Raw genomic sequence first — 18,797 nt, 5'->3', positions numbered from 1 at the left:
ATTACATATTGTGCCTTTAATCACTGATCACTTTCCCACCGCGACTGCCTTCATTTTTATAAAATCAGTTCAGTTAGAGAACAGACACTACAATTAAAAACTGAACGTATCTGTTCAATATGTGATTTAGCTGCTGAGGGAGTCTCACAGCCCAAATCGCTGCAGGAGTCCGACAGATTGACAGTCATGGATGAGCTTGTGATGAGAGCTGAGGAAACGCGTCCGCGGCATAGATTCACAGTGCATGTTCAGTCTGGCATGTTTTCAGTTCATATCTTTGAAAGCTTAACTTTCATAGGAATTAGTTTGAGAAGTTGAAAGACTTACTTTGCTCTGCTGGCCTCACTGTTTAAACATGAATGCCTGAGGCTGCAACTGCTTGCTGAGTGCTGTGAGATCTCCCATCCCCCATGCTTCAGTTAAAAACATGCAGAAATGTCTTCCTCTGCTGGCTGTAGTCTTTAGCCTCTGGCCAACAATTCCTCCGATGGCGCAAATTGACGATATTTGCGTCATGGGAGGAATTTTTCCAGAAATAAAATGCATAAATCTCTTGTCTCAGGGGGATATGAGGGGGGGGGGGGGGGGGGGGGGGAAAGCACAATCATTCGAATATACTCCAGGGTTTCTACTGATACAAAGTCATATGCTAATCGCTGAAGTAACCCTTTAGGTTGAATACAGGGCATACGAAAGGTGGTCCACCGGATATTTATATTACTTTCTTCAGAAGGCTGTATGGATTACTTTTATAATGGATGGATGCACTTTTGTGGACTTCAAATTTTAGGCTGCCATTCACTGCTATTATAAAGCTTGGATTAGCCAGGACATTAACTCTTTGTTATTGTATTCGACAATTGTATTCGTCTGAAAGAAGAATACCATATAGCCTACAGGATTTGAGGGTGAGTAAATTATGGGATAATATTTGGGTGAACTAGCCCTTTAAATATTTACCATACCACCAAGTGCTATTTTTTAAATCTATTTTTATGTTACTAAACATCATATTAAATGGCCAGCCACCTTCCTACTCGTTTTATGGATGCGCACATATGAAAAATTTTGTCCGATATCTATAATTCTTTAGATTTGAAAGCAGATAACGGATATATTGGCAGATAAATATAAATCCAAATTTGTACAAATATTTGAGAACCTGATTACAAAAACAAAAGTCTCACCATTGAAAACCATGTCCCAAACACACAATTATAACAATGTTCTCTTTTTGTTCTATTTTATGTAGCCTATATGATAGATTGCAATCATAATTCAAGTCATTCAAAACCATCATGATGAACAGTGCGCATCTGAAATGTCTCAGCTGAAGGAAATAATCTATTATTTATCGGCTTTAATATATAAGCCAAATTTCTAATCAGGCCAATACTGATAACATTAAAAATTAGAATTCAATGCACATTCAAACATTTTTAATTCAAACAATGGAATAATGACTATGAACTGGGTAGCATCTAATTAATAAATACTGGCTTAAATAACAGGTGCTTTGGAATAAAATTGTGTAGTCTTTTAGTATTGCTACTATAAGTAATCAATAGTTAGGCTTAGTAAAATTTTAAAAAGGACAGGCTAGCAACAATTTGATTACTTACTGGTATTTAAAACCTTTTAGAAAACAAGTAGGCTACATAAACAGACCACAGTTAGTTCTATGGAATGTTATTTGTGTGTTTTATAGAACAGCAATGGAAGTGGCAGCTACAACGCAAGAAAGGGAAGAAAATGGGGAAAATACAGGGGTATAGGCTGATACTATACTTTAAAACATAATAATCTAGTAAATTGGTAATATAAAATATACAGTCAGCATGCAGAACACACAAAATTGGTTTCAGATTTGAGAATCTGCATTGATATAAATAAAATGTTGTTAACAAGAAGATGAATTCAATATATTTTGTTTCCTTGTTGTCGCTCTTCTTCCATGTGCGAGCAGAGTTTGTACACTAGCGCCCTCTTGGGCCAGTAGGCGTTACTGCATACTGCAGTGCAAGACGGGCTCGAGTTCGGTGCGCCCAAATGTGTAGAAGACTGGGTCGGTGGACCGCTGCGTAAAGTGTACTTCTTAAACCGCTCGGCAACTCAAAACCTCCCCCAAAATCCCATCGAGCATCGAAACAGTTCATCGACGGACGCAACCAAACCCGTAGGCACCCGATGAGGGTGGAGAGGGCAGAGCTGGCGAAACTGATTGGTTTTCGATTTTAACGAAGAGCCGCCTTATTTGACTCAGAACCGACTCAGCTTTTTCCCAGGAGAGAAAAGCAAGTTTGTGTGCGAGAACGCTGTCACCAGTGGTGGGGGGACTGACTGGGTGGACACTGGTGCACGGAGGGGGTGGTGTTTGTTTGGTAGGGGGGGTAACAATTCTGCGCGAACCTGGCCCTTTAAATTACCTCCACAATCACTGTAGACGAGGTGAGTATACAACAAGCTCTTATTTTCTTCCTTCCTTCCTTTTCTTCAGGTTTGTAATCGAGCATCCGTTTGCTTTGCCGAAACGCCTGTGTTTTTCAATGCGTTTGCGTTAGGCAGGGCGCGCGCTCCACTCCACCGGTGTCACGAATCCGAAACCGCTTGAATTTTCTGAGCGTTGTCCGGTGGGGTGGGGAGTGGGCTTCGTATCAATAATATTTAGTAGACTGTACATTTTATATGTCTGCTTTATAAAAAACCGCGAGGGCAAGACTGGCATTTGGGTGTTTGCATGAATCAATCTTTGCTCTCTGGCTCAAACTAAAGCTTAACAGGCGAGAAGAAGCTTTCCTGCGCCTCCTGTCAACACCTTTACGCCTTACATTTTATCTAATTCTGTGGCAGATATTTGCAGCGCCGGGTCATTATAGGGTTGCACATTATATACATCGTTTAATGGAGTCTTCAGAGCCATAGGCAGGGAGGCGTACATGGTGTACCGTTTGTCAAAATGCCCGCATTGTCTTTCCATCAGTGTGAGCAAGGCCTACCAACAGCAACAGAGCTCTGGAGCGAAAGGCTGTGCGTTATGGCAGATATGCAACTGCCTGCACTTCTGCATCGTTTTGGGCTGATTTAATGTGACGATGTCAGGATAAAATGTTGGCTGAATGCAGTTATTCTGTTCTGGACTTTGAACAAAAAACTAAAAAATAGCCGAGCAGCATTAATATCAGCTCCACAGGCCTGCTTTTCATACTGTAGTTCACTTATAAGGTTGTACATAATTTAATAGGCACGTGAGTCTTCTTTCTTTAGCCCTTTTAACCATATATACGTCTCGTTCTTAGTAGCTGTACAGAATATAATCAAGTGAACAAACCACTGTGGCAAGGGAACAAAAAAACTCAGAAAGATGTTTAGGTGAACAGGGACCTTGAGAAGAACCAGACTCAGCTGGGGGAGCTCATCCTCCTCTGGGAAGTCTATTACAATAAATGTGCATATGCCAAATATAATTTAGTTACATAGTATGGTTATTACTAGTCACGTTTAATCACATTTAGATAATGTAAAGATAATACATTATTATTATAGAGAAGCAAATTGCATAATATATTAATGTATATTAATGTTCGTTTTGTGCTGCGTGTCAAGAAGTTTTTGAGATCTCTTTTTATAGGTAAACCTTTACAATACTAGGTTCAACAGATAATGTATTACATTTGTAGAGCTGATGTATCGCTCCTGTTTTCCTATGATAGAAAATGACATCATGGTGAGCCATTATCAAGTTTTGGCAACGTTACCATACTGAGCCACAGAATTCACAGTCTGCTAGTACACAGTGCACTGGGCCTGGTTAGATTCTCTACAGAGTCCAGTCTGCCATGTCTTATCAATGTATCTAATGCTGTATTTCAGGTCAGTTATATGTCACATTGTCTAGTGCAGGTGCAAGCACCACCTCCCCCTCTTTTGTATGTACAAAACATAACAATATAAAGACATCTGCCCATATTGGTTTTGTTTCCATTTGGAACTCATACTTTGTTAAAGAGCAGTTATTTGAACTGATCAAGTTTCTGATAATTATCAAAAAATTGGTGTATTTATTGAATGTATTACCAAATTGATTGTATTAAAATCAATTAGCTCAAGCTAATCAGATGGCTTGAAGTGCCCTATATTTTTTAGTCTTCCAGGGACGTGAATATAATTACAGCTAGACCTGTTACTGTGCACTAATTACAGAACCAGCTCACTCACTTATTCCATAGGAACGCTAATTAAAATATACATTTCTTTTAAACAGTAGTACCATGCATTTTCTGTGTAGAGTAACAGATGGTTAGTGAAATGCAGTAGGTTTTTCAACTGGTCCTGCTACTTTGTTTTGCTTGGCTAGGATCATACTCGGAGCTCCACTGAATGAGATGAGATTAATTATTCATAGGTTTTGATTTTGCCGTCTCACATCTCTCTCTCTTTCTACTCTGGTTTGCCTGGTTGGAAATATTTGTTTTGACAACATGAATAATGGTTATAGCTGTAACGCACATTATTTCATCATCTCGTGTACAACTTTGAAACTGTATGATGAAAGTGCTGCCAGTTATGATTAGACTACAAATATGTTGGGTTATTTTATTTTTAATGCAGTATTGCATATTTATGGGATTGATTTATTGTGAATTGTGAAATGTTTAACTATACAGTCCCTTAGACTAGTATACTATTTAGTGTGGAATGGGACTTAGTGTCATAGTGATATAATTAGGGTGTGTTCACACTTATAGTTCGGTTTGTTTGGTCCGGAAAAACATTTTTTTTTAGTCTTGGTCCGCTTAGTGTTCACATTGGCATTTTAACACCGTACCTAAAGATATGTTCTTACCCCGATTGGTGGACTTTTATTACGGATATTTCTTGACAGAATTTCCAAAACAAACTTTCCCTGAACATCCAAAACAATACTCTAACCATACAAGGCTAAATGTGCTTGTTGTATGTGCGTAGCCTACATATGTTGGTATTTTGACCAGCTGAGAACTTGTGAACAGCTCATAAAAAGAGCTTAAAATGTAAAGGACTCAAAACAGCGGCAGGAATCCCTCCGTCACACACACAAATTTGTGACAGGCGGTTCTGATGTCTGTCCTTTTTAGGGTCGCATTTTTTGGTCCATATTGCATTCATATTTAATTTGAAGCGTACCAGGGTTTGTTTGGAAGTGGATCTTTTCAACGGTCTTGGTCTGCTTGTTTTGGTGCGCACCAGGGCAGCGTTCACACTTATTCAACTGAGCTGCACTTAAAAGAGCAATTGCTCCAGAGTTTGTTTTAATAGATCCAAACATGCCAAGTGTGAACACACCTTAAAGGTGCACTATGTAGAATTTTGGCAGTAAAATATCTAAAAAACACCAGGCCAGTGAGATATATATATATATATATATATTTATATATTAGTGTTGTCAAAAATATTGATATTTCGATATGTATCGATACTGGAATATCTGACACGATACGATTCTCAGTTTTTACTGTATCGATACCAGCTGCGCTTTCCTCTCCGACCGAAAGCGAGTTGACACACACCGGCATTCTCACTCAGCCCGGTTAACCTCTGAGCACGGCGAACGCGTGTTCTGCTGGAATTTTTCATCATGACAGTGTGTTAGTGTTAGTGTGTGATCGGTCTAAATTTCGCGCGGGATTGCACATAAATTAATTCTACTAATCCCCGCAGATTTCGTGCTCCACATCTGAAGCGCACACACAGCCTGCCGTAATAAAGCCGCCTCTGACATGATACAAGTGCAAACATTTGCTTCTTTTTCCAGCTTATTATTGGTCAAATACACTCAAAGAATTATCAGTGCACATCTGGAAGAGTATTAACGTAAACACAGTCGCAAACAGTTCAGGAAGAACGAGTAACAGGAACAGTGTTTAGGATCCATGCGTCCGTTAGTCTTAAAGGGACCGCAGTCATTTGTTATTCAAACTACAAAAAGACAAACGATCACAATGCTCTTGACTGATCAACTCGAGTAACTTTAATAGTTTCATCTGTAGGCTATTTAATCTTTACAAAGAACATTATCCAATGTTGTTTTAAATGTAATTACTATGCATTTTTTTTATTCAGTTTCTTATCTGACTGTTAGACCTACCTAAAAAAAAGCAGTCTATTTAATTTGTATATCTTCTATTCTAACTGTGGTATCGATTTAGGATCAATATATCGATATTTTAGTCTGGTATCGTATCGGTCATAATTTTGGTATCGTGACAACACATATATATATTGTTCAGCTGAGCTCTTACAATATCCCAAATGTTTCCAACTATTTGTAAATTGTGAGAGTATTGCTATTTTAACCAAGGACCCGGGACGTCTAAGCATAGCGTATTAGTCACCTGTCAATTGCGTCATATCTGCAGAAGCGCTTTACTCTTAGCAGTGTAAACAAGTGTCACAGCAGCCGCTGAGCGAACGCACAGAGTAACGTCATAACATCATTGTCAACGCACTTCAATGTATCTAATATGATAAACAGACCTGCGTTACCTCATACTCGTGACTGGAAAAGCACAAATGGATATTATGTCCCGTCATAATAAAGGTCCCTGTTGCTTGTGAGCCGTTTGTTGTTAATCTCATTAAAGGACAACTCCAGTGAAATATGAACCTAGGGGTACTTAACACATGGTTACCTAGTAGATTGTTCTCTGGGATGCGTTTTCATGAAAACCGAATGTAAAGAGTTTTATCAAAACAGATTAGCTTATAACTCTTGTCTATGGGGCAAGCGTTTATGGACAGGCGCCATCTTGGAAAAAAGTCTAGATGAGTCGAGCCACGAACGCTGTTCTAAGTGATGAACTGTGATTTGGAATCTCATATGGTCCGTTGTTTCCCGAAGAAAGCACTGAACACAACAGAGAAATTAAATAAATAAAAAGAAAAATTTCCATGTAATTAGATTCCACAAACTTAATTCCTATCGATCAGCTCACTTAGCACAGCGTTCGTGGCTCGACTCCTCGAGAGTGTTTTCCAAGGTTGGCGCCTGTACATAAACAGGTTTTGTACACTTACAGCGTTCTCAATGGTTCGATGTAGGGACCCTCATTATGCTACCGTGTTAGCGTGAGGCTATTTTGAGACTTGTTAGTGGTATTAACTAGCGATTTAATTTCACGTATTCTCTGCCCCATAGACAAGCATTATAAGCTATTCTGTTTTTAGAGATAAAACTCTTTACATTCAATTTTCATGAAAACGCATCCCAGAGAACGATCTACTCGGTAACCATCTGTTAATTACCCCAGGAACATTTTTCACTGGAGTTGTCCTTTAACAATCACTCCAGCGGCCTTGCTCAGCTCCCACAACACTCGACCCTGCTCCGCTCCATAATACAGTAATGTTAATAAACGCATCAATGAACATGATTTCTGCCAGAGTCCTGTCCCGATTCTCTTCCAGTGGCTGTGAGGTTAAGACCTTATGTCCCAAGATTCTGCGCTCAAACTTGGCGTCATCAAACTACGCCTTTGTTTTGAATAGGCAACCTCTAGCGGATGGAAAAGTTACATAGTGCAGCTTTAAGTCAATGATATTCAAACTTTAATTATTTAGAATGAATAGTTGCAAAGAACAAGAGGATTATAAAGTAAAGGTTTTCACAACTATGATACTGTGTAAAGGTGTACCAGTTGACAGTCAGTAACCCATGTGAAAACAGAAGGGTAGAATTTACAGTATGTTTACACTTGCTTGGATAAAGCCTGTCTGAGCATGTTTCTGTGTCATGATTAGAGAGGGATTAAAAACCTCACAGATGGTGGTGGTGCAGATTAATTCCGCATAGCTACTAAAAGCAGATTAAAATCGCAATAATGCTAATTCTGACCTAATCTGTATTATATAAATTATGTTAGTGGCCCTGCATCAGGACACTGCCCTCTAGTGAATCAAATATGACATTTTTTCCCCCTATCTTTTCATTGAAAAAGTGTCTATGAATTATGCCATTATTTTTTAAAACATTTTTGTTTTGTATGTTTTTATAATGTATATCTTTACATTTCCTTTTTATATGTCACTTTTTAATGAAATGTATCAGTTTTTGCAATACTCTTCACAGATTAAACACAATTTTAATATAGAATAAGATTATGTAGTGACCACGCAAAAAGATGGTCAAATAGGTAAATAACATGTTACATGAATATTTTCCTGTTCTAATAAAAACAGGATTTGTGTATTGTGCTTGTGTTTTATAGACGAGCAAACTTACCTGCAGGTACCTGAGCCAACTTTAGTCTACAGCCTCTCCATCATCCAGGTAAGACAAAGTCTAATACGAGTTATACTGATCTAATTTAAAGAATGCAGATACAGGTTATGTTTGTATGTGATTGACAAGGAATTGTATACATAGGCCTACAGGTAATCTGATGCAGTCTGACCACATGGGGGTGTCAAAGTAACTATATTCAACTGATTCATGCATTTACTCTGCAGCCTACAATGAGCTGTGTCCATAGCAACCACCCAGTCCACAGTTCAGTTCTGATAATAGAGATAGATGAGTCCTCATAGTGGTTCAGTGCTGATATATAGACAGTTCATGTGTATTTTTTTTATAGAAATCAAACAATGAAAGGAGAGCTAGGATAACTTTAACTGTTTCTTTGTTTGCTTTGTTACCATACTTCAACTGTTTTGTATGCATAGCTACAAGTTTTCATTTGTAGAATCAGGGTGTGTTTACAGTACATGACAACAGTGTTTTGAAACTTTTTGTGCATTTTTTTTTTTGCAACACCATTGTCATTCACACAGGTCCGCAAAAACGACTAAAAATGCGGTATTATTCACGCAAGGCCGATGGCGATGACATTTGGTAAAGAAAATCTATGTGGCCATAGACTGAACGTGTAATACGCATAAGCATTTTGTAGTTTAGACGGACACAATAATCGCTGAAACCCGTTTTCAAAAGTGTGCATTTTCTTGCCCACAAAATGCCATGGTCGTGTAAATGAACTGCCAAAATGCATAAAAAGTTTTCCGTTTTTAGTTATTAAAGGTGTAGTGTAAATCTCAAAATTCTTTTATAGCTATTTTGCAAATTAATGATTTCCACAACATGCTAGCTGGCAACATAGGAATCATCATTATGCTAAGCTAAGCTAGCGGCGACCCTGCCAAACTAAAACAATGCATGCACTGAGACAAAAATACATTTGCCCACATATCTAAATGTAGGAAAGAAGTTGAATAATCCCTATTTCTAAAAAGGGTGGAGTGTTCCTTTAAGACATAACTAACCATGTTTACTGGGATACTCGTCGAGAGTGAATTTGTCCATTCAAGAGCAGGAAGGCATGAAAGAGAGCTCAGCTTTGTGCGCTGTCTGAGATGTGGCTTTCAGGGTGTGCCCTTGTGATGTTTAGACTTCCCACACAGGGCGTGAGTAACGAATTCTCTTCTGCGTGTTTCAGCACTTTACATTGGAAAGGCTGAAACCCAGTTTGTGATGACCCAGCAATGACCCGTCAACTTTAAAGAGCATCGTTCATGTCTGTTCACGTTCATGTTGTCACAATATTGCATTGGTAGAATTTTTAAAAATTGTTACAGGACAACTGGTGTCTGTCACTGTTTCATATACTTGCATTTGGTGCTGGTGAGTGTTAATTTAAACCCTGGGTGCAGTCAAGACGTCTCATGGCATCACTGAGGTCACAATTGGCATCACACTGGATCCCTCAACAAAAACCCAATTGTATTTTCTCATACACTTTAAGATTGTCGCAATGAAAAAAAAAAAAAAGCTCTGTTAGCAACAAAAGTTTATGATACTTGAACATTTTCTCCATCAAGATAATTGAGATGACCAAAAGAACACAGATGAACATGTCTTTTATGAATGTTGAAGCCGAAATGCATTTGACAGTAGTAAAAAAAGCTAAAGGTAGGCTATAAATGAACTACACCACGGTCCCATGAGTTCAACGTCACCATCACTAAGCTTCCGACAACTCTTTCAGTTTTCATCTAAAAACATCTTTCCAGAACGTCTGAGTTCGAATTAGTCTGGATGCCAGCCGAACTTTGCCCTGCCCACAACATTTAAGGTCGGGAAGTTAGGTCTGGACTTGATCCGGTGTGGAGCAACTATGCTGGAACCAGAGCTGTTCGGACCAATCAAATTGTCAGGGCGGGCTTTATGCGATGATGGTTAGGGTTGAATTGGTTCTAATCCTAAACGGAGAACTTGTTTGTATATGCATTCACCTTTACTATTTCTCTCAAATATTATGATCGTGTTAGTACATACTCCGGGTATCCTTAAATTCCTTTGACAACATCGGCAAAGATCGGCAAAGAAATCATCATCATCTTCATCTTCCAGCGTGCGTGCAGTTGAGTTCTGTTGACTAATATGCGTCGCTTAAGTAAACATACCTCACTTACTTCATTCCTCTTATTGGTTGCAAGTCTATCCAATTGAGTGCAGAGGCATTTTGTTTCCTGGTTCGGTTGAACACGCCCCCTAATCACAGCCCAATAGAGCAGTATCCGTCTCATTTTCTGACTACAAGTTAGAAAATATTTTATAAGAGCACAATTATGAGCATAACGAGGCTGTAAAAGCGGACTGAGGGTGTTTTCACCCTTGGGTCCTCTTTCAAACTCAGACTCCTTTAGGTGGACCAAGGAGTGAACCAAGTGAAAAAGGACCCAGTTCTCTTTACGTTCACACTGTCCCTGTCCCTGAAAAAGGACTCAGATCCTTTTTGGTCCCCTTTAGCAGGAATGTGGTCTCAGACCCCTTTATGTTCAGACTGTTGCTTTTTAGATCTAGTCCAGTTCAGTGTTTGATGGCTGACCCTATGCTGTTCAACATTTGATCCTATTCGCTTATTTATAGATATTTGTTTGTGAAGATTATTATTACTTAATGACATTGCTACAAATGCTGTTGAATTAAGTTAGAATTAGTTAGAATGAAGTATTAAGTTAGTTTATCTTGAAAAAAGAATTCTCCACTGTATCACTCCACTGATTATTTTATTAGGCTGATAATGCAGATGTTTACATTCACTTAAGACAAAACCACCTGTTTATGTGAAACTTGTGTTTTTGACGCTTTAAAATAAATGCAATAAGACGCTCTAAAATGATTCCGTTTATTTCACACACTGTGACAGCTGGCTTCTGTGCATGCGCTTCAGGTGCTCGTAACCCCATTTTTTAAACTGGCAAGGCACGCAGCCGTGTCTCCGGTTGGAAGCGGTTGTAATTGCAATAAACGTGTATGTTGTGAACTAATAATTTGTAGAGATTTGTCAGAAGAATCAGCCACGATGAACAGCCGATTTGTACGAAGGCATCTGATGACCAAACTACATTGGAATTTGTGAATGGAAAAAATCAAGTAAGCCCAGAGCGGTTTGTTGTTCAGATTGCGTGTTTTTAGCGAACCGTACCATAAGATGAGATCGAACCGTACCCAGACCACTTCCCGTGATGTCTCGGCTTGTCTCGGCTTGTCTCGGCTTTAAAGCTACACTGTGTAGCTTTTTTAGTTTATTCTTAGCTAAAAACACTTAGTTCTTTCAAAAATATATGTGCTCATTAATGTATATTTACTTCTTTCAAGTAATAAAGTATTCTCGTAAGTTTACAATATGCCATTGAAAATACATACGGGTTAGGGGTTCGACTGCCGGTCGCCATTAGCTAAAGAAGGACATACCCGTAAATTCAAGATTTGCCTTTCGCGTTTTAACACTCGATGGCACCGTGTCGAATGTGAAGAGGGGGATTGCCATATTAATCTTGGACTAAATCGGCCACCGTAGGAGTTAAAAAGAAATCAGAATTGAGAGGAACAGAAACTAATATTCACTGGATTGGTCATATACCGTTTCACTGCTAGATGGGTTAAATATCACACAGTTTAGCTTTAAAGTGGTCTGAGATGGTCTGGAGTGTTCACATATGGGCCAAAAATCATGTGAACCGCTCTCAAACCCCTGAAAAGGACCAAGTGTGAAAACACCCTTAATCTCCTCGACAGCCTCTGTAGTCCCGTTAGCCACTTGTTAGCGTCCCCCTTTTCAAGACACATACCAGCTTGAAAGAACGGCTGGGGTAATACTGATGCATTTTATGTGGTAGAATAAAATGTGCTAGTGTTTTGAGCTTGTGTTCACCACAGACCTTATTTCATTTAACACAGCCATTTAACTGATCCCATAAAAAGAAAGAAAAAAAAGGTCATCGAACCAGAAGTGCTAAAATGCTCATTTCTGCGTATTGGCCTGCAAAGTAGTCATACCTGCACCGCTTTATTTTGTCCGCAAACAAGACTATTCTTACCGGCTACTGATTTAGCTCACTGAGCTCGCATCATACTCTTTCTGAGAAACCAATAAACCTCATTCACCTGCTCTAACTCTATAGCGACACTAACTCTAAAGAGTGCTGCAGTTTTTCATTTAAACTACAACCAAATAGATTTCCCGGCACATTTCATGTCTGTCCCCTGTGTGGAATTTACATTCGAATTGAGTGGTTTAGTCCACATTTTCTGACAAGACACGATAGGTTTATATGATGAACAGATTGAATTTAGGCTTTTATTCCCATATAAACATTTTAGTCACGCATGTTTGCTTGACATGCAAGAACCAATGAGGTTCATTTTCGTGTGATATGCAGCACTGTTTATCATATTAAGTGGCCATGTCGCTTCAGAAAATTTGAAAAATTAAATCGCTGTATTCATATGGATTATTTTTACGATCTTGAACTTTTTGAAGCATCAAAGTGGTAGTTGCGTAGCTGTCAATGGATGGACAGAAATGTAATTAATGACAATGGGTGAACTAACACTTTAAAGCTACACTGTGTGATATTTTCCCCCTCTAGCGGTGTAAAGGTATATGACCATCTAGTGAATATTAGGGTCGTACACACTTGTCATGTTTGGTTCGATTAAAACAAACCCCGGTGCGGTTGCTCGGTTAGTGCGGTTCATTTGAACATATGTGAACGCTGCCATCCGAACCCTGGTGCGCACCAAACCGCTAAAAAGATGGGTCTCGGTCCGCTTCCAAACGAACTCTGGTGCGGTTCGATTGATATATGAACGCAACACGGACCAAACACGTAAACGGACCAAAAACCGGACGTATAATGTCACAAGATGCGACGCATAATGCAGCTGATTTGACAACGCGGAAAGATCGGTGTATCCAAAATGAGTAACTTTAACGTTAGAGGGCAAACGTGGAGCAACGAGGAAGAGCCTCATCAATATTTGGTCAGACGAGCATGTTTCGAAAATGCTAGAAAAAACACACAAAAAGCATACCTGGCTCTTCTCATCAAAGTTCCTGTGTTGCCCATAGCAGGTACAGACGACAGAACGGCCGTCTCTTTTCTGCACAACAGTGGAAATCCTGCTGCTGTTTTGAATGTTTTGAACATTTTATGAGCTCTTCATGAGTTCTCAGCGGGTAAAAATAATGCCACATGTACATACACGCATAAAATGATCGCGTTTAATCCAGCACACAGCGTTGTTTTGAATGTTTTGAACATTTCATGAGCTCTTCATGAGTTCTCTGGTAAAAAATAATGCCAAATGTACACGCATAAAATGCCCACGCGTGTAATCCGCACACAGCGCCATTTTGAATGTTCGGTAAGCGAGCTCCTACGTCATATAAGCCGACCAATCAGGTTGTGAGCGTCTCCCTGTGCCTTTGGTTCGGTAACTTTAGGTTCGCTGTTAAAAATGCCCGTGTGAACGCTAAGCGGACCAGGACTATTATGTTTTGTTTTTGTTTTTTGTTCCGGACCAAACGATCCAAACTAACCGAACTACAAGTGTGAACGCACCCTTAGTTTCTGTTCCTCTCAATTCCGATTTCTTTTCAACTCCTACGGTGGCCGATTTAGTCCAAGATTAACATGGCAATCCCCCTCTTCACATTCGACTCGGTGCCATCGAGTGTTAAAACGCGAAAGGCGAAGCTTGAATTTATGGGTATGTCCCTCTTAATGCCCTCTGAAGGCTAATGTACTTCAAGATGGAGAGGCAACATGGCGACCGGCATTCGAACCCCTCACCCGTATGTATTTTCACTGGCATATTATAAACTTACGAGAATACTTTATTGCTAGTAAAAAGTAAATATACATTGATGAGCACATACATTTTTGAAAGATCTAAGTGTTTTTAGCTAAGAATAAACAAAAAAAGTTACACAGTGTAGCTTGAAAGATTTTTTTTTTACATAAATTAATTAATGAATTAATTTATTTTATTTTAAAGGAAAATAGAAGTGAGTGTCACCAGTATACCTTTTAAACCCCACTGTGCATATATAATTTATCTTAACAGTAAATGTGCAGTTGTAAATTCTACAGTAAACAATTTTTTGGGGGAATATGTTAATATTGTACAAATACATCCACAGAGTTCCGTAGTCAAAGAGTGCCGTACCTGCACTACACCACAGAGTGGCAGTATAGGACTTCACTACGGAGGCTTTCCTTTTGTTTTCCATTGTGATTCCATCTCTAGTTACGTTCTGCTCAGTCTAGACGAGACAAACCCCTGACCAGATTCCTGCTCTCTTGCGTCAGCTGACTGACTCACAGACTGTGGGGAGAAAGTATGGGGTCCCGTTTGGAAAAACATGCTTCAGGGAAAACACCTTCCGAGACTTCGCCCTGAATTTTACACAAACACGTGTCTGGTTTTTTTTCTAGAGATTATTTTTCGAGGTAGACATGAACTATACTGTAGGGACTGTGGTAATTTCTGTTTTTGCCATACAGTGACTAGACGCCTGTCAGTGACTGATAGACCGTCGGTCAGGCTCAAGTCATGCATGTCTTGCGTTGACTTTCAGGTCAAACAATGAGCTGTTGGATAATTTCAGATGTAACACTTTACATATCAACTCTCTCCAGCAAGCATGTGACAACTTTCTCAAATAATACATGCGGTAGATTCAATTTAAGCATTGCACAATGCTCAGCATATGAGAAAAGGCATTGTGGTAATTTCACTGTGGTAACTTCTTTTTTTTAACCATACGATGACTAGACGTCTGTTAGTGTCTGATAGACTGTCAGGAAGGCTCAAGGCTTGCATTGACTTTCAGGTTAAACAATGAGCTGTTGGGTAATTTCAAATGTAAATCTTTACATAGCAACTCTCCAGCTAGCATGTGACAACTTTTCAGTGCTGAAAATAGCTACGTAACCTGTGATAGATTTTGTGATTGTTTTGGCAAGGTTGTAATTCGACAGATGGATGTGTGGTGAATACCCCACACTTAAGTCCTTTACTCTGTCTGTGTTGTGAAAGAGCTGAACATGTTATGAAAGGCTTTGCGAGAGAAACGCTTCAAAAGTGCTAGGTCATGATGACTGTGCTATTTATGTAGTGAGCTTTCAAAATATGAGTCAGCACCTCAGCCCCCCCTCAGTTTCCAGCAGAGCAGATGAACATTTTTGATGAACCGTCATGGATATCTTTTAATATTCCTCGGTTACATGTGTCAGTGATTGTTGCATAAACAGTCTGTTGTGGATCTCTTGGGATTGCACTCATTTTGTAACAGCTTATATCACGTCCCTGAGGCTCCACATGGCAGGATTATGCAGCAGGTTTTATAGTGTGCTATATAATATGTTTGCATCTAAGACAAAGAGTGGCATGCCAAGAGCTTGACATGCAAGCTTATCTAAAAATAATGAGTAATATGTGTGATTTGGACTCGGTAGCATTATTTTTACTGCCTCCTCACAATCTCCTCTGCATTTAAAAATCCCTATTCAGCTCGACAGTTGGCCGCATTCCTGCTGCTCTCCACTCGCTTTCATTTTTGTCGTTGAAAGAGGAATGTGAGTAACGGTTGCTGATGCTCTCCCTCCTTCTGCCTCTCATACTGCGCTCACATACTCCCCAGCATATAGATCAGTCTCCCACTCTCACCTACATGTGCGGAGGGGGAGTGTGCAGCCCACTCTAAGCTCATGCATCGCAGCTGGGGGTTCAGGGCATTGCGCATAGACTACTTGCACACTGCCGCCTCCATCACTCCTCCTCCTCCTATATAGTGTTTTATTTAGTGCTGTTTAGTAGGCAAAATACGTTGTATGCACATTTGCAGGGATCTCATATAGTTGCATTATTAATAGTAAGACTAATACAACAATACTTTCTAGAATTACACTTAAGTTACAATATGCATTTAGCGGATGCTTTTGTGGGAGCATAAGGCATTCATCCCAGAGACGACACTATATAAAAAAAATATATATATGCTTCATAAAATTATAATAATAATAATGATAAACATGATGTATTATATTGTTATGTATATAATTGCTATACTAATTATTCTTGTAAAACATTTGTGACCCTGGACCACAAAACCAGTTATAATTCGCACGAGTATATTTGTGGCAGTATGGGTCAAAACGATACTTTTTTTTCTTTTATACCAAAAATTATTTGGATATTAAGTAAAGTTCATGATTGATAAAGATATTTTGTATTTTGTTTTAATTTAACACAGTAAATATATATAAAAATTTATTATTATTAGTAATATGCATTGCTAAGCACTTTATTTGGACAACTTTACAGGCGTTTCTCAATATTTTACATTTTTTGCACCTCCAGATTTTCAAATAGTTGTATCTCAGTCAGATTTTGTCCTATCTTAAAGGTCCCGTTCTTTGCGTGTTTTCGAAGCTTTGATTATGTTTACAGTGTGCAATATAACATGAGTTCATGATTCACGTGTAAACAAACACAGTATTTTTCACACAATTTACTTATCTGTACAGCGCTGTTTTCTCTGTCCTAAAAACGGCCCGATGATTTCCTTGTTCTATGAAGTCCCTCCTTCAGAAACACGTAACGAGTTCTGATTGGGCCAGCGCTTCCCGTGTTGTGATTGGACAGCAGCTTAGCGCACTTTGCCCGGTAAGGTCCCGCCTCTTACCATAACGGGGGGGATGCAAGCGCTGAATGCGCGCTCTTCTCCACGTGGGAAAGCAACAAGACCACGCCCCCTAATTTGCGTGTTCTTGTGGGCGGAGGGTTAGTCAACAAACGGTTCTAGTGACGTCATTACATCCCTGCTCTTCCTGCTGTAGTCCAAACCGGCTGTTCGCTGTAGGCTTTGAAAGGGAACTTCTGTTAAATAAAATATCTCGCTTGGCATTGAACTTTGAGCTTTATAATTTTACAAGTATTATTTATGCTCTAACAGCAACATTACACACTGACTAAAGTTTGAGAGATGGAATCACGAAGAACAGGACCTTTAACACACCATACATTGATGGAAAGCTTTATTATTATAAAGCATTATTTATTCAGCTTTTATATGATTAATAAATCTCAATTTCAAGATTGACCCTTATGACAGGTATTGTGGTCAAGAGTCACATTTATTGTTGGAATCTATAGTATATTAAGCAGTATGCTAGTATGTCAATAAAGTGTTATATCAAATAATTAAATATTTCCTGCCATTACTTGCCCCGGGCTCTTTTTGCATTGCAAAATAAATTTGCATGTAAGTTTTCTTCCATGTCTGTGCTACACTTGTGGTTAGAGGAAAGACGCATAGTTTGAATAGCTTTTAGTTCCAATGAACTGCATAAGCGCTGCAGGAATGCTGTTCTCATGTGCAGCGCTGCTCTTCCTGGAATTTTATTAATTCTTCCTTGTAAAAACATTACGCTCGGCTAGTTTGTTTGTTTCTTGTTGATTTGGTTTGCAGACTTTGCACACGGAAAGGAATTGTCCAGGATGTGCATTATATTCAGAGTTGATGATTACATCAGAAACGAAAAAGACTGTTTTTATTCTATTATTTTCTCCATGTTCTAGCTGATTTGATAGCATAATCAGTGTTTTAAATGTCCTTGTCTGCTGTACTAGCTGTAAGCTACTGTCTGTGCTGCTTTCTATTCCTTGATGTAAGGCTTCTGCAACATCATTCAACTCAAAGTTCAGAAGCATTAATGTTGCTATCTCTTACCTATCTGAGTAAGCCAGCTGTATAATGCGCAAGTCAGCTGATATCCAAATATAGGAACACATGCAGTTTGTTAGTGTTTCATTGTTCATGTGAATTCTGAACTGTTTTGCATTGTGGCTGCATGTTACGAGCATGGGGAATGTTTGGGATTGCATTCCATCATAAAAGTAGTTCTGCAGTATGTATACTGTTTCTGTATGCATAGAATGCCTGGAGGATATGCCAAAAGGTGCATACAACAGTATATCTCACAATTGTATTTATTTATTCATTTTTGCTGACCATTGGATAAGGCGGCATTGAGTTAAGTCAAAAATGGGTGAAAATGTATATATATATATATATATATATATATATATATATATATATATATATATATATATATATATATATATATATATATATATATATATATATATATATATATATCCAGCACAGAACCTATGAGAGCAAAGCTCAGGTGTCTTTTAGGGAAATTTCCTCATCAGTTGGGATTTTGTAATTGATGTTTAAGTGATCATAGATGCTCTTATAGCATACATTCTCACATTTGAGGCATTTCAAATTTTAAAAGGCAACTGGGAATTTCACGGGTGTCCTGAGGCTAGTTATGCAGCGGGAGATATTGTGGTGACTAACCCGTGATCATTGGCACATGAGACTCAACTTTGACCCATGTCAAACACAAGTTGACCCTTCCCTTAACTAGACGAGGGAATCCTGACTGAGTGCACTAAACCC

The 18,797-nt window shown here is 38.9% G+C and overlaps 1 protein-coding gene across 1 annotated transcript in view; it reads left to right on the top strand.

Moving 5' to 3' along the window:
* Positions 1 to 2,014: 2,014 nt before the first annotated feature.
* The window catches only part of gng7 (guanine nucleotide binding protein (G protein), gamma 7), a 39,979-nt gene continuing 23,196 nt past the window's right edge, over positions 2,015 to 18,797 (top strand). The window contains exons 1-2 of the mRNA XM_067452339.1: positions 2,015 to 2,448; positions 8,244 to 8,305. The gene's annotated coding sequence lies outside the window, so the exon portion shown is untranslated. The remainder of the gene's footprint in view (positions 2,449 to 8,243; positions 8,306 to 18,797) is intronic.

The sequence above is a fragment of the Pseudorasbora parva genome, chromosome 9, assembly GCF_024679245.1.
Source record: "Pseudorasbora parva isolate DD20220531a chromosome 9, ASM2467924v1, whole genome shotgun sequence".
NCBI lineage: Eukaryota > Metazoa > Chordata > Actinopteri > Cypriniformes > Gobionidae > Pseudorasbora > Pseudorasbora parva.
The sequence above is the reverse complement of the archived record's forward strand: the minus strand, read 5'-3'. Positions and strand labels throughout refer to the sequence as shown.